The sequence below is a fragment of the Pseudonaja textilis genome, chromosome 4 (assembly GCF_049901715.1).
Source record: "Pseudonaja textilis isolate UNSWEBS1 chromosome 4, rPseTex1.2, whole genome shotgun sequence".
Taxonomy (NCBI): domain Eukaryota; kingdom Metazoa; phylum Chordata; class Lepidosauria; order Squamata; family Elapidae; genus Pseudonaja; species Pseudonaja textilis.
The window spans coordinates 21,857,160-21,874,791 of NC_141993.1; the positions used below are offsets into that span (position 1 = coordinate 21,857,160).

At 42.0% G+C, this 17,632-nt stretch overlaps 1 protein-coding gene across 10 annotated transcripts in view; it reads left to right on the forward strand.

Annotated features, from left to right (window-relative positions):
* The window catches only part of PCDH15 (protocadherin related 15), a 579,778-nt gene that overhangs the window by 439,384 nt on the left and 122,762 nt on the right, over positions 1-17,632 (forward strand). The window lies entirely within an intron of this gene.

Genomic DNA, 17,632 nt, shown 5'->3' on the forward strand with positions numbered 1-17,632 from the left:
ACAATGCAAATCTTTTTTCCCCACAACCAGCATTTCCCCACTCTGTGGCCCAGGTTTCTTTTTGATGAAATAATTGATGTTAGAAATCTTTAGTGGGCCTCAGCATGTAGATGGAACAAGAGATAGGCAAGAAATGCATTTCAAATAGCTAATCAGTTAGTTCAAATAACTCTGTAGTTCCAACAGGAAATAAATATTTTGAAGGGTTATTATTCCTGTGTTTTGTCATTTCTTTAAATCTTTCAGCTAGAAATGTACCTGTAGAAAAAGCTTAATTAAACTCTTTAAAAAGGAGTAAACGTTTTGACAACTGCATGTGATTAAGTATTTTCTTCCCAACATTGTTCTCTTTTCAAATGCCGACACTGAATTGAAAGTGCTCTTAATGCTAAATTCTGGCTTCCTTATCAAGGTACTGAAGAATATAAGTAGTCAAAAATGTAATTTGAATTTTTATCAAACAACACTTACGTTAGATTGTCAAGAAGGTTAATATTAATAATTGTTACAGGGAGTGTTTTCATAATTGATTGCTAATGGGAGAATGTCATACTTGTTAAGTTTGGGAAAAGAGAGGCTGAACCAGAGCATGAGTGCAACAATACTTTATTATACAATAAAGGGCTGATCGTGCTTGCCACGCCTGGAAACTGGCTCGCAGCAATCAGCAACTGGTTGGACCCCGCAGCCTGCTTTTATAGCTGGCTGCTGGGGAGAACCAACCAATGAGGGAGGGGAAGAACGCCCACGCAAGGTGCATGGACCAGAGTGAGAACTCCTAGAATTCTCAGGACATAACACCCCTTCCCCCCAGATGCGAACACGCATAGTCTTTGAGGTAGGCAGGAGGTTTATGTTGGCGCCCGGAACGGCGCAGCTCTGGAACGTTGTCTGTCCGTTCGGGGTCTTCCTGGGAAGACAGAGCCGGCAAAGTGTCACCAGTGTGCCCCTCGGTTCGGGCAAGCCCGGGGCTCGTAGGGTTGGTCACTGGGGATGAGCTCCCGTAGAGTGGATCGGGCTGGTCAACCGTCTGGGTGCCGCTGTCCGTGTTCAGGCTTTCGGGACTGGCTGTCGGTGTGAACTGGTCGCCGGGCATGATGTGGATGTAGGGCTGAGGATGAGGCCTCCCTTCGTCTTGTGACTCTGGATCCCTGCTGGTGAGGGTGCTGAGGCGCCTACGCAGTTGGTCTATGTGCCTTCTCCAGACACGGCCATCCTCCAGTCTGACCCGATACGACCGCGGCCCGGTGATAGCTACGATCTCACCCGGGATCCACAGGGGGTCTCCAGTGAAGTTCCTCGCGAATACTGGCTCCTGTAAGATAAAATGTCTAACCCCCGATGTGGAAGCGAGGGGAGAGTCAGGGCAGTATTGTGGGTGAAGTCTGTCCAATACAGTCCTCAGACGCCTGCCCATCAGGAGCTCAGCTGGGGACTTATTGGTGACTGAACAAGGAGTTGAGTGCTGGCTCATCAGGAAACGCGAGAGTTTGTGGTGCCAGTCATCCTTGCTGAATCTAGCCAGGGCTTCTTTGGTGGTCCTGATGGCCCTTTCAGCCAATCCGTTACTGGCAGGATGAAATGGGGCTGTGAAAATGTGGCGGATACCTAGGTTGGCAGCGAAACGGCTGAACTCGGTCGATGCGAACTGTGGGCCATTGTCGGAGACAATGGAGTCGGGAAGCCCGTGCGTTACGAACAGGCGTGTTAACACTTTGGTGATTGCTAGTGTGGTGGTCGTGGATAGCTGTGCTACGTCAATCCATTTAGAATAGGCATCCATGACCACTAGGAACATCTTCCCATGCAAAGGGCCGGCCAGGTCGATGTGAATTCTGGACCAAGGAGCGCTGGCGCTTTCCCATCTAGTAGAGGTGGCAATGGGGGGAGCAGGACGGGATTCCTGGCAAATGCTGCAGGAACTTACCCAATTGACAACGTCCTCGTCGAGACCCGGCCACCACACGTAGCTGCGTGCTAATGCCTTCATTCTCACGATGCCAGGGTGTCCCTCGTGCAACGCTTCCAGAACTCGGGTACGCAGTGAGGCCGGGATGACCACTCGAGTGCCCCATAGTAGACAGCCCTGCAAACTGGACAACTCCTGCATGCGAGTCTTGAAAGGTGTGAATTTGTTTTCAACATTGCCACCCGGCCACCCCCTCCTCACCCAGTCGAGCACCTGGGCGAGCGTTTGGTCTGCCTTGGTTTTAGCAGCAATGTCCAGGGCAGTGATGGGTAGGTCCAACTGGGTGATCTCGAAAATAGCGTGGACAGGAGCAGGGTCTTCAGCCGGAGCCGGCAAGGGGCAGCGACTGAGAGCGTCAGCGTGGGACAGTGTTTTACCCGGGCGGTGTATAAGTCTGTAGGAGTAGGCTGCTAGGAAGAGGGTCCACCTTGTCATCCTAGGGGAGAGGACTTGAGGGGTCTGTTTGTCCCCGGCTAGTAGGCCCAGGAGGGGCTTGTGGTCCATGACCAGCTCGAAAAAAATGGCCAAAGAGAAATTCGTGAAATTTTTTCACGGCTGCAACAGCTGCTAGGGCTTCCTTATCGATCTGGCTGTAATTGCGCTCCGTTGCAGAGAGCGTCCTTGAGAAAAAGGCGATGGGAGCCTCGGCGCCATTGGGAAGCCTGTGACTTAGTACCGCCCCAATTCCAAAAGGGGATGCGTCTGCTGCCAGCACTAAAGGGAGGTTAGGGTCGAATTGAATAAGTACCGCCTCTGACGTGAGTAGTGATTTGACGGCATGAAAAGCATGGTCTTCTTTGTGCCCCCAGTGCCACGGTGACTTTTTATCCAGTAATCTGTGTAGGGGTTCAGCTACTGATGCTTTATGGGGCAAAAAGGATGCGTAAAAGTTCAATAGCCCCAAGAACGCCTGTAGTTCAGTTTTGGAGGTTGGAGTGGGCGCCTCGTGGATTGCCTTAACCTTGGACTCCAGGGGGTGAATGCCAGAGGCGTCAATTTTATAACCCAGAAAGTCCACCTGTCTAGTGGCAATGGCACATTTTTCTTTTTTCAACTTGAGGCCATGCTGTCTGAACCTCTCTAACACTGCTCGCACTCTCTGGAAGAGTTGGGGTCTGTCCCTGGCCGAGACTAAGATGTCGTCGAAGTAGGGTACTACACCAGGGAGGCCCTGCAAAATCCGCTCCATGAGGGATTGAAAAATACCTGGGGCAACACTTACGCCAAATTGGAGACGCTTGCATCGGAAGGCACCCCTGTGAGTGACAATTGTCTGGAGTTCCGCTGTTTGGTTATCAACAGGGAACTGCTGATATGCTTGAGACATGTCCAATTTAGCAAAAATGCTGCCTGGTTCGAATGTGTGTAATAAATGCTGAATGACGGGCACAGGATAAGCGCTAACTTGTAGAAATTTATTGATTGTCGTCTTGTAGTCCGAGCAAATTCTCAGGCTACCGTCTTTTTTGAGGGGTGTGACAATGGGCGTCTCCCATTTGGCGAAATCTGTTGGCTCAATGACCCCTTGTTTTAACAGTTTATCCAATTCCGCATCTAGTTTTGGCCGAATGGCGAATGGGACCCTACGCGGTTTTAGCCTGATTGGGACTGCCTGGGGGTCGACTGAGAACGAGATGGGGGTACCGTTATAACACCCCAGCTCATCGCTGAATACATCTGAGTAATCAGCGAATAAGGAGTCAGTGTCTGAGGTTGAGACAGCATGGACTCCTGTTAGCCCTAGGCCGAGATGGGGAAACCAATCGAGCCCCAATAAGGTGGGGAGATTGCCGTTAACTACCACTAGAGGTAGGTGACCTTTAAAAGCTTTAAAACTGACAAGGAACTTGCCTCTGCCGATTACAGGAATGGTCCTCCCCTGGTAGTCCTTCAGGCTAAACTGGCACTTCTGGAGCCGGCTAGTTGATAGGCTGGGCTGGAGCCTCTTGAGGGTGTTCCACGAGATAATTGAGAGCGCTGACCCCGTGTCAACCTCCATGCGGCACGGTTTACCTTCTAAGTAAACGGAGAGAGAGATTTTACTAACAGTGTGGCAAGTGCGCTTGGCATGGTGGTGAGTGCGACAGTTCAATACTTGCCTCTGCGGTCCCGAGTGTGAGAAGGGGGGGTGCCTTTGCGCTGAGCTTTGAGGGGCTTGGCAGACTCTCGCGATGTGTCCCCTTTTATGACAGTTATTGCAGGTGGCTCCTTTAAACTTGCAGGTGGCCCTCTGATGAGATCCCCCACAGGCTAGGCACAGGGTGATGTGCTTGGGTGGACCGATGTTTTCTTGTTTGGCTCCTACCTGCGGCCGTCTGTCGTTGGAGAGGCGGTGGACGTCGTTTTCATCACTGATGGTTTCCTCTGCTACCACCTCCTCGGAGTGGACTGGAAGTGATGTCAGCTTGGCACTTGGGCCATGGATTTCGGTGGCTGAGTGCGCTGCCAGCTCAGCTGCCAAGGCCTCCTCGACTGCTTGTGCGAGGTTGAGGTCTCTTTTTGCGAGAAGGCGCCTTTGCAGGTGGAGGTCCTTGACCCCGCAGACTAATTGATCGAGGACCATGTCCTCCAAGTAGGTTCCAAACCCACAATGCAGTGCTGCTGTTCTGAGGGTGGCCATATACTGATTGATGGTCTCCTTGTCCGATTGCTTCCTCATACGGAAGGTGAATCTCCTGGCAATCTGTGAGGGCCTGGGAGAATAGTGGTTAGTGAGGATTTCAAGTAACTCAGACCACGGAACGTTTTTCAACTCACGAGGGGCCACGAGGGCCGTGGCAGTATCGAAAACGGTGGCTCCACAGTAGATCAGGAAATACGATTTTTTCCGATGCTCTCCAGCATCCGCCAGGCCGATTGCATCGATATAATGATTAAAGCGGTTCTTATATGATTCCCACTTCTCCTCATCTGGTTTGAATGCTGGGAAGACTGGATTGGAATTCATGGTGCTGGGACCGGTAGAACTACCTGTGGAAAAAAATCTCTCTGGGGCAGCAGACAATGTTTTTAGTGCCTGTGGCAGGCAAGTGATTTCAGCTCCGGAGAGGCTTTTCGCAGTCCTCTCTTTCTCTCTGGGTTAACCACGTTTGGCTGCTAGCCGTTGGCAGCGTTTGGATTCGCGCCTGTGTGGGTGTCAGTGACTTGACTACAGCGCTGTGCTGTACCTTTAGGTTTGAAATTCAAATGGCAGCCGTTTGAATTTCGCGCCTAATACTGAGCGGCTGCGGCTCGCAGCGCTTCACTTTCCCTGTAGCTGGGCTAACAAGCGGCTACAGACGCTTCTAACTATCGATTCTGACCGCTCTCTCTGGCTGCGGATCAGCGTTCGCTACTAATCGCTTGCTGGCCGCTTTCTCTGTCAGCGGATCAGCGTTTGCTCTTTTTGTTTGCTCTTTTTGTTTGCTGACCGCTCTCTCTGGCATGCGGATCAGCGTTGCTCTTATCGCCGGCCGATCGCTCTCTCTGGCTGCGGATCGGCGGCTAGTGACTCAGCGGTTGCATGGTGCTTCTGGTAGCCATCCCATCCTCGTCGCCAGTGTTAAGTTTGGGAAAAGAGAGGCTGAACCAGAGCATGAGTGCAACAATACTTTATTATAACAATAAAGGGCTGATCGTGCTTGCCACGCCTGGAAACTGGCTCGCAGCAATCAGCAACTGGTTGGACCCCGCAGCCTGCTTTTATAGCTGGCTGCTGGGGAGAACCAACCAATGAGGGAGGGGAAGAACACCCACGCAAGGTGCATGGACCAGAGTGAGAACTCCTAGAATTCTCAGGACATAACAATACTGATGGCACATATTTAGTGGATATCCTTTCTATAAGCTAAATGAAGGCTCTAAGAGAGAGAGAGATTTCCTTATTTTTCAATAGACAAACATTTTAATTAAATGATTTTTCCCCAAAGTTACCATAGTTTCATGATCACTGTAAATCTTTCTAAATATCTGGTATAAGTTTCAGAAGCCAGAGGCAAGCTAATTCATAGGTGGTGTCAAAGGCGTACTCTCAATTTATTACATTTCTATTACATTTATTACATTTTGTTTTTGGTATATTTTTAACCTGGTGGTGTGAAACAGCCAGGATTCTCCAATGGAAGAAGAACAATGGACACATTGTTCTTCTTCCAATTTGGAACAATGGGCCCATTTGGAATTTTAAAAACATGTTGTAGGCACTTTCACAAAATGGTTGCCAAGCTAATTGTAATATTAACTTCTGATATTGTTGTGGTCATTAAGCAGCACTGCAACATTAATTGGAGAGCCAGTTTAATCCAGGTACTGGCCTGGAAACCAGGAGACTGAGTTCTCATCCTGTTTTAGGCATGAAAGCCAGCTGAGTGACTTTGGGGCAGGCACACTTTCCTACCTCACCTCACCTCACCTCACAGGGTTGTTGCTGGGAGGAAAATAGAAGGAAGAAGGAGTATTAGGCATGTTTGACACCTTGAGTTACTTATAAAGTAAGTAGTAAAGGTGGGATTAAAGGATTTAATTTTAAGCACTGAAAAAAAGTGACTTATGACCAGTTTTCACAACTGTTGCAGCATCCCCATGGTCATGTGACAAAAAAAAAAATCATGTCCTTGGCAATTGATTTATATTTATGACAGTTGCCGTGTCCTATGATCATGTGATACCCTATTGTGACTTACTGACAAGCAGTGGGGAAGCCAGATCCACTTTTCAACAGTTTGTCTAACTTAACAACTATTGTGATTCACTTACCACTTATGGTAAGAAAGGTCATAAAATTGAGGCAAATTCACTTAACAAATGTTTCACGTAGCAACAGAAATGTTGGGCTCAATTGTGATTGTAAATCAAGGACTACCTGTATACATATGTATATAACAACTTTAATTGGATGAGCAGTATCAGAGCTCTAATATCTCTGAAAACATTTATTTAATTAGAAGGTTATGGAATGAAATGGGATATCCAGTAAAGGAAGAATTGAGCCCCTTTCCCATGCTAATTTAATGTCATAATAGCTAACAGTTAATGCTAATAACAACACTAAAAATTCGGGGAAATATTGGTTAACTATATTGTTTGACCAGCAGCGTTGCTCCTAGCAGTATCTGAGAGACTAGAACTATTTGTTAAATCCTTTAAAGCCAAAAAAAAACCCCTAATATTAATTTTTCTATGTGTTATCAGTAAATCAATTTGATCTGCAGATACTAGGAAATGATTGGAATAAAGAATTCAAATGTTTTATATTTCCTAGACAATGACTTAACTTCTATACCAAGTGTGTCAATAAATCTTAACTATTCTAACAAGTAGGTAACATAAATTCATAGAAGCAGAAAAAATTATGAGCATTAAGGAAATCATTAGTTTTAAAGGACGGATATTATGGTATTATGATTTCTCAAGGTAGATTTTACTAATAGAAAAAGCAGATAGCATGCTTTTTCTCTCTCTCTAAAATATAGTTTTGGTCAGATTGGCTTTAAACCAGTGGTGGGATTCAATTTTTTTTTACCGGTTCTGGGTGCGTGACTTGGTGGGCGTGGCAGGGGAAGGATACTGTAAAATCTCCAGTCAGAAGGTGGTATTTGCCGGTTCTCCGAACTACTCAAAATTTCCGCTACCGGTTCTCCAGAACTGGTCAGAACCTGTTGGATACCACTTCTGATTTAAACTATTTCCTGAACTGTAACCTATAGAATTATTCCACACAGCGATCTGTTTATAGAATTGTTCAGTATGGTCATCTCTACTCCTTGCATATATTAATATCTGTCTCCTCTGACAAGGATTAGGGAGAAAATGACCAGTCTCCTGACACTTTGTGACTTATTTCAACTCCTTGGGTAGTTTTGGCAGAAAGGTCACAGATATGACTTGGCTAGATTCTTATCAAGAATCTTTACTGCAAAAAGAAGAAAGCCCACACAAAAAGTTAACTGTCCACTTCCAGTGAGTTCAAGTAGTTCAAATGACTTTTATATCTTTAGATTGCCAGCACTATGCTTAGTAGCCTTAAAGCCAAGCTTTTACATAAGGACCCTATTTGGCCTGAGAAACACTGGATTCTACCTCAACCCTAACAATTAAATTATGTGCGTTGTTTTTCTGTAGACTGTATAAGTGCAATGGCCACAAGTTGTGCTTATGTAGCAGAGAAAGCCACAAAACCAGGGGTGGGATTCTACCAGTTTGCACCTATTCACTAGAACCGGTTGTTAACTTTCTAAGCAGCTTGGAGCACCGGTTGTTAGAAGAAATTACTGGCCTAATCCTGTAAGGAAGGCAGGAAGGAAACATTCTGGTGTTGCTTACAGAAACTGCCTCTCCGTTAACCCTTATTACATTCTTGACAGGACTAGACTTCCTGTCTCTGGAACTTCTCTGGAGTATTTTTCCCCTCCTTTGCTGGTACTTTGCTTGTGTGGAGTGACCATTCAAAGTTACAATGGCACTGAAAAAGGTGACTTATGACCATTTTTCACACTTACAACTGTTGCAGCATCCCCACAGTCATGGGAGGCCAGGCGAGGAGATGCGTGCCTCGATGTGAGTGATATTGAGTTGGCCACGCCCAGCCAATAATATGACCACCAAGCCACACCCACCACCTAAGCCATGCCCACAGAAACAGTTGTTAAAAAATGTGAATCCTACCCCTGCACAAAACCTAAAATGAAAAAACCTGATTCCATCACCCCCTCCTTCTACCATTAAATGCAAGTTTTTGACAGAAATTTTGGGACACCTTTAATATTCCATTAATTATCAAATCATATGTTTTGATGTGTGGGTTTTAGATGAGATCTACCAATTGAGTTTGAGAGAGTCCAGAAATATTTCATGAGAAGAGTCCTCCACTCCTCTACTTGCAACAGAATACCCTATGCCTCCAGACTTGAAATTTTAGGTTTAGATAACTTAGAACTACGCCGCCATCAGTCTGACCTAAGCATAGTACATAAAATTATCCATTACAATGTCCTACCAATGTCAATGACTACTTCAGCTTCAACCTCAACAATACACAAGCACACAATAGATACAAACTCAGGGTAAACCACACAAAACTCAATTGCAGGAAATACAACTTCAGCAGCAGTGTGGTCAATGCCTGGAATACTCTACCTGACTCTGTGGTTTCTTCCCCTAACCCCAAACACTTTCACCTCAGAATGTCTACTGTTGACCTCATCCCATTCCTAAGGGATCTATAAGGGGCATGCATAAGCACCCCAACGTGCCTACCATCCCTGTCATAATGTTCCCTTTTATTTGTATCTATTTTATATATTAATAATCATGTTTATACTTTTATATATATTATCAAATACATGCTTGAGAAAATAAATAAATAAATGAAAAATAAAAACATAATTGTGCTACCAAGTAATGTCTTTTTGATCCAATCAATTTGAGCATAAGCAATGTGGCCCATTCTGTTTTCTTCTCCCATCTCATCTCAACTTCCTCCGCATTAGATTTCATGTTATTCTGATTGATATCGCTAAACATCTATGCAGATTCTCAGTCATCCAGGTTATGGTTGTCTCAAAGGTGCTTTTTTTCAAGATGCAGCGGGACTTTCTAGTTTTCTTTGAAGACGTTTTGTTTCTCATCCAAGCTTCTTGGAGGAGAAACAAGAAACGAAGCTTGGATGAGAAACTAAACGTCTTCAAAGAAAAACCAGTTGCCTCTTGAAAGCATCTTTGAGACATCTGATTGATATCCTTTATTGTTTTTTGAAGCCATACAATGTTATTGAAGGATACCTTTTAACTTTACCTAATACTATCAAAAAGTTTAAATTTCAGAATAGTAATTCAATAGCACTCTCTTAGCAGGTGGTGAAATTGAGCCATTAGGACAATTAACAAGAACATGCATAATGTTCTTGCTTTATTTAAAATTAAATAAGCCTGGAGCTAAGAATGCTATTTTACTTATGCATCCTTATTTCCACTCATCACAATCGTATTTCTCTTTTTGGCTTTTTAATATTTATGCATCCTGTTTCCACTATAGTTGCAATAGTATTTTTCCTTTTGGCTTTTTAATATTTAGTGATTAGTGCCATTTTAGGGACTGACAGCAAGTAAAAATGTTATGATTAGCATAATCCTTGAATTATATAGAACCTTTAACTCTTCATTTTCTTCCTTGCTCTCTACTCAACACAATTGTTTAAAAACGGCTTTTTCAGAAATTTTATTTGCTCTCTATATTTTAAGTCTGGCTTCTTGGTCTCTGTTGAATGGTCTATTTCTTATTTTGCCAGTCTTGCTTTTTTTCTTCTTCTTTACTTTCCACTTAAATAGGAATTCCTTACAATCATTAAGTAGCTTGGAACCCACTGAGAAAGGATTTGGAGCATTTAGAACAAGGCTGTGCAACTCTTTTCAGTCTGAATTATAACTTTCAGTTCTTGGGAATTTCAGGCAGTATAGGTCATAATAAGGTGATATTAGGTAGGTAAAACTCAGACTTCTGGAGCTCTATGGTAACAGAGCAGGACTGAGGAATTAATGTAATAAATTATCCCTGTTTATCTCTCTTCTTCCCAATAGTAAAGTTATCTCAGTCTGTGAGATTCATTGCAATAAAAAGATTTGTGAACCCTCCACCCCCAAGGTGACAAATAAAATGACAAATAAAACTTCCCAGACTTTCCATATGTGTGTGTGTGTGTGTGTGTGTATCACAGCTTTGTTCACCTCAAAGATGCAACGTCCATTTAATCCTAAGCTTCCCTAAAGTAAAATTTGAAACCCAAGCGGGCAGAGTTCCAAGAGGAAAACACTCTCCTCTTGATCCACCCATATCTTGGTTATGCTACCAGATTGGCACAATCAAATCATGGATGAAAGATTCACAATTCACAATCAAATCATGGATGAAAGAACACTTATCTGACATTGACAAACAACAACTGAAAGTCACAGCTGTCAAAGATCCAGTAATCAGGTATTAAATGCAGAACTGAGATTTGGAGAGAGGGACTACGCTCAAACAATGAACTCAATGGGCTCTATGACAACTCACCATGGCCAACTCACCACGACCAACTCACCACAGCCAACTCACCATGCCCAACTTGCCATAGGACAAGCCATCACCATGGCTAGTTCACTATGGAACAACTCACTGCAGGACAAAAGTTACATATCAAAGAAATAGTGGAATAGAATCAGTAAAGGATGCCAAAGGAAGGACAAGACGAAATGTGAATTACAAAAATTAAAACAATTTTTAATTATTTAAAATAAATTGAATAGTCCTGCAGCAAGTTGTCCTATGGTGAGTTGACCTTGATGAGTTGGCTGCAGTGAATTGTCCCATTCCAAACTCAAGGTACCTGAGAGTTCTTTGTCCCTGTTTGTCACAATTTCAATATCCTTGTTCTACCTTCTCATCACCCAAAACATCTCCCATATCTTGTTTTCCCACCCCAGGCTAAGATATTTATTCCTTCATCCACCTCTCCTTTATATCATACTTAGCACACACAACAAATCAACAGCCACCTCCTCTGACCGCTCCCACCTTCAGCAGTAAATAGCTCAGAAACAATCCTTTGAATTGAAGATAGAAATGGATGACAAATAAATCAAAAGGCTACAGCACAAGAGTTTTGGCATAAAATCCAGACATGGCTGGAAGAAATGTTGGGTTTAAAAATTAATTTTATACCAGAGATGTTCCTACTAGGGATACTAAAAGAGAATTTTAGTAAAGCAGATATCTACCTAATTTTTTATGTAATCACAGCAGTAAGATTATTGTTTGCCCAAACTTGGAAGTCAAAAGAAATTCCAAATGACGAAACAATAATAGGTCAGATTTTTCAATGCGCTGAACAAGATAGTTTGACATTAGAATTGAAAGGACAAGGCATATCAGAATATTATAAAGTATGGAATATTTTTTATGTATGGAGGGATATAAAAGGAAGTCTATAAAATGTGAATTAGAATCTAAGATGTAATTGAAATGCATCACAATGAATAAGATATAAAATGACACAAAGACAAAATATAAATATGTATATATGTTTATAAATGCTTATATTGCTTAATGATTTTTACTAGTATAATAATGCAGATTGATATGTATGTCAAAGAAAGTCCACTATGTTCAAGACGTTTTAAATGTTTGTTTTCAATTTATTTATTTTTTTAAAAAAGGCTACAGCATAGAATATAATCAGTTGCATAGAAGCAATATTTTCATACTTCCTGAACTTCTTTCAGATAGACTCAATTTTAGCCCATCACAGTAATCTAACCTGCTGGATAAAAGGCCTGGATAAATGTTGCCAAATTAGCTCCATCAGGTGGGCTTGCAGTTGACAAATCAAGCTAGGTTAATACAAAAAGCACACCATGCTTCTTATGTTACTATAAAGAAACATACGCTTCTTTCTGGATTAAAAATGGCATCAGTAATGAGCTTGTTCCTATATGGAAATTGCACTCCTGCTAGTGCAGAATAAATGCCTCTTCATCTTCTCTAAAACTGAATTTCAGTTTATTGGCCTTCCATTTATTATCACAGTCAGACACTAATTTTGTATTTCTAAGGCTTCACTTGAATGTTATGAAAATATCGATGGTCCTTCCTCATCAGGTCTAGGTGGCATTAAAAGGGAATTTGATGTAGGTACTGAGTTTCATTGGATAAAATTAGACGGATGTAGAGCATAAATTAGAAACATTTGAGAGAGGTTTTGCACAGTATGACCTTGAGCTTCTAAACAATGATTGACTGTAACCATATTTCTTCTGTTTCCACCAGTGCAAACTGATCTAGAAAGATACCATAATCCAGAGTTTCTCAACCTTGGAAACTTTATGATATATAGACTTCAATTCCCATAACTCCCCAACCAGTATTACCAAGTTGCCAAGGTTAAGAAACTTTGCCACAGTCAATGAAGAAAGAAGTTAAGAGAACTGCATTTTTCCTGACTTATTTTTAGGGCTACTTTTATCCCATCTTTACTTTACTTTACTTTACATCTATTTTTATAAACAACTCAAGGGAGTGAATGTTTCTCACACTCGTTCCTCCTCCTATTTTCCCAACAACCATGTGAAGTGAGTTGGGCTGAGAAAATGTGACTGGCCCAAAGTCACACAGCCAGATTTCATGCCTAAGGCAGAACTAGAACTCACAGTTTCCTAGTTTTTAGCCCGGTGCCTTCACCACTAGTTCAACTCTTAAATGTTCACCAAAAACTTGGAGAAAGAGGTGGAATCTTTATAAATAGCATGAAGCTGATTAATTAGGTGAAATGCTATTGAAAGTAATAATCCAATTTATCCCTTGTGTTTTCATCAATCTGAATCAAATAATGCAGCAGGAACCTCCCGTCTCCATTATTCTCCATGACCCTTTAATTTGGGGCTGCTCTGTGTGTGCATGCCTATGTGTGTGTGTGTTTATCCATTTCGTTGCTGGATCTTCCTTTTCTTCCCTTTTGATTTCTTCGATTTAACTAAGTGAAATTAACACTGTTGTCCAGTTCTACTACTAGCCCAAATGACAAAAATGAATATTAATATTTTTTCCCACCTTTATTACCTTATAAGTAACTCAAGGCAGCAAACATGTATAATGCTCCTTCGTTGTCCTATTTTCCCCACAACAGCAACCCTGTGATGTGGGTTGGGCTGAGAGAAAATGTCCGGCCCAACATCATCCAGACAGTTTTCATGCTTAAATTAGGATATGAACTCACAATCACCTTGTTTGTAGGCCAGCACCTTAACCACCAGGCCAAATACACTCTCTGTATAAACTTGCTATTTCTCCTCTGCTCAAATACTGGACGGTCTTAACATATTAGCAGAGTTAGAAGGGACCTTGTAGGTCATCTAGTCCAACCCGCTTCCCAAGCAGGAAACTCTACACTATTTCTGACAAATGTCAATCCAGTATCTTCTTGAAAGCTTCCAATAATGAGACTCCCACAACTTCTGAAGGCAACTTCTGTTCCATTGGTTTATTGTTCTCACTGTCAGAAAATGTCTCCTTATTTCTAGGTTGAATCTCTCCTGTATCAATTTCCATCCATTATTCCTTGTCTGGCTCTTGGGTGTCTTGGAAAATAGGTTGACTCCCTCCTCTCTGTGGCAGCCCCTCAAATATTGGAACACTGCTATCATGTCTTCACTGGTCCTTTTCTTCACTAGACTAGCCATGCCAAGGTCTTGGGAGTCTTGGGAAAGTATGGAACAGGAGGAGTCAAGTGACCTATACAAAATGTATATTGGTGGAACTCACCTATGGAATGGAAAATGATTGGTGCTTGCTTTCCCAACATGGATCAGAGGAATATAAAATCCTCCATCAATTAACAGCCATGGTAACCACCAGCCAGCCAGAGCACCTACTCAGCAGATGCCTCAGCAGCCAAATGGTAGAAAGAAATTTCTTAAGCTTGTTTTGCTTGAGGCTGGCTTCAACGCAGGAGATAAGTAACATAAGGCTTCTTATCTGGTATCTCTCTAATTCTGACAAAGTGAAAGAGTGAATTTTTTCTGGCCCCAAGCATCCAGAGGTGAATTGAAAAGTATCAATAAGGAAGGGAAATGATCATAATTGAGTTTTACCCCATTTGTATGTGTGTTGAGATGTCTGTTGCAGATTACAAAAGTAACAGAACTTGTGTTGTGCCACTGTAACATTCTTATATTGTTCTTAAAATGGTCAGATTTTACAGATGTTGCTTGCTTTCACAGTGGTGAAATATGGAAAATTTATCCAAGTTCTTTACAGTGAACATACTTTTATTTGTGGAGAGCCAAAGATAAAGGGCATAACTCATATATTATTTGAATGCCAACTGTATTTGAAAGAGAGAGATTGGCATCTTGGATCTCATGCTAGGTAAATGGTCTATTGGGGTCCATGCATTTAAATAAAATATGTGGTGAGAACTCAATTATTACACATAACAGCTCTATTATCTGAAGAAAACAATACAATTAAAAATTGCATGTGGCTCTGGTTAGGATAAATTGTAAGAAAGATCCAGAAATAAGATTTGTATTTCCTTTTAATTCTACTTTTTTTACACTACTTTGTTACACATTACCTTGTTACTATGCATGGCCGTAGATTGGCTCTGTATATGGACTAATGATTAATGAAAGAAGTATTATTTTTTAATGTTATGATTAGCCGCACAGCCAAACGTTTAAACCAGATTTGGCATTTTTATCCAGTTATTGGCTCCTTCCCAAGGACATGAAATAGGCACATAATGTTGTTAAATAACATTAAAAGTATGATCACAGGATGTAAGCTTTTCTCTTCTCAACTGACTGATGGTGATTTTGTCAATGATAGTGGTGTTAATTGGTTCTCCATATGTTTTGGAACTACATCCAAGGTGCCTATTGCTATTAGGACTATCTTTGCATTCCTTCACCACAGTCATCCTATTTCTGTTTGCATGTCTTTATACTTCGTTATTTTCACCAATTCTTTCTCTTCCGTTGTCTCCAGAAAATGCAATGTCCACTTTCTAAACTTTTTTGTTTTTCTTATCAACATTAATAAACATTGGCAGATGCCTATCTTTTTGGATTCTAAAGTTCCAGAGCAAGTTACAGTAGCTTCTTCATCTATTACTTTTTCTGATATGTGATCCCATAAGGCCTTGTTTGCAATGTTTGAAGTCTGTGTAATTGTGAGAATATGATAAAAATAAAACAACAGACTGTGGTAAGCAGAATCCGTAACAGGCTTTATGAATAGATATTGCAATATCGACCCCCGATCTCCCAGACCGCAGTTTGAGAGAAAGGAGACACCCTTTTCCAGTAAACCTTATATAGGATTATCACAGTTAGAAGATTACATAACACTTCCTGTTTTGCACACATAGAAATTACAGAGAATTCCATAAGAAATTTCTGGGTGTTTTTCATAGCTCCTCCCATGCATCCATGGAAACCACGCAACTTTCTTCTCTTCACCATTATCATCAGATTTCCTGTTTTCTACTTAAAAGATTACACAAGAGATCATTAATAACTCTTATAATGTCAAGGCAACCTTCTATGCATCTCAAACCAAGCCAAGGACATAATATTTTGCAACTCTACAGAACTTTAGCAGAATAAACAAGTTCATAACAAGTTATATAAATGTTCTGATCTCTAACAGGTCAGATTAAGATCAAACATGGAGTCTGTCCTGCTCACTATTCTCAGGTGTATAAGGTAAATTTCCACATATAACAGTAATCTTCTTGAAGCAGTAACCACGTTGTCCAACTTCTTTGCGGGGATGGCATTTGCCATCTGTGCTATATTCCCAATTCTGACTTTATATGCATTTGTTCTTAAGATTTGATCTTATGCATCCAGAATTAGTCCCTCTGTCTCTTCTTTCAATTTTCCTGGTCTTAGTCATTATCAGGTTTTGTTAACTGATTTGCCTGCTAATTTTTTATGTATTGGCCATTCGATACTTTGTCTTGCTGTATCTTTCTTCTATTCTTCAATTGATTGATTGATCGATTGATTGATTACATTTCTCTGCCACCCATCTTACTGTCAAGTGACTTTGGGTGGCCTGCTGTACCATAACAGCAAGTATGCAAAACATTAAATCAATAAAACACCAACTATTGAAATGAACAGAGATTAAATGAATTAGAAAATAGAATGGGCGGGATATTCTTCCTATACCACTAACTACTTCTAGCATGGGATGCTCTCATCAGGGTTGTTATTCAATCCTTCATTCCACACCCACCAATGTTCTTTGGAAAATATTGTCTGTCAATATCGCTGTATGGATGAACGTCGCTGTATGGATGATTCATTGTTAATATTTTTCTGGTCTTTCTATCCAGCGCTTTTAGTTCTGCTTAAGTCCAGTTCACTATTCTAACTGTGTAGCTAATGGCTGGAATTGTCCAGGTGTTAACTGCCTTGATGGTATTTCCACCACTGAGTTTCAAATCTCAGATCTTCAGTCTCATGATGTATTCACCTCTAAGCTTCTTCTTAACTTCAGTATGCTTGATGTTATCAGCTTGAAAAGTGCCCAGGTGCTTATAATTATCTTCTTCATCCAGTCTCTTGATATTATCTCCATATGGTATGGAAGTAGGATATTTCAATTCCTTCAGTTTTCTCTACTTTTCCCCTGTTGTATCATAAAGATTATCAAACTTCACTGCAATATAGATATAGAATCACTGCAGGGGTGGGCTGCTGGGGATTCACAGGGGTCTGGGAGAACCCTTAGTAAGTTTCTTTGCAGTTTGGAGACCCCCAAATCCCACTCCTGATTGGCCCTACCCACCCTGCCCCTCCCAGGAGTCCCCACACAGCCCATTTTGGATGCAGGTAAGTGCAGGGTGCACATGTAGGCTCGGAGAGGGTGAAAACGGGCCTCCTGAAAGTTTGGGAAGGCTGGAAATGGGCCCATTTCTGGCTTCCAGAGAGCATCCGGAGCCTGGGGAGGCTGTTTTCGCCCTCCTGGAGGCTCAAGGAAATCTTCCAGAGCCCAGGGAGGACAATAACACTCCCCCTCTGCCCTGGTGCAGAAGGCTAACTAGGCCATGCCCACCATGCCCACACACATCCAGCAACCAAGCAGAGAACCTGTTGCTAAAATTTTTGAAACCCACCCCTGAATCACTGTATTTATGGACAG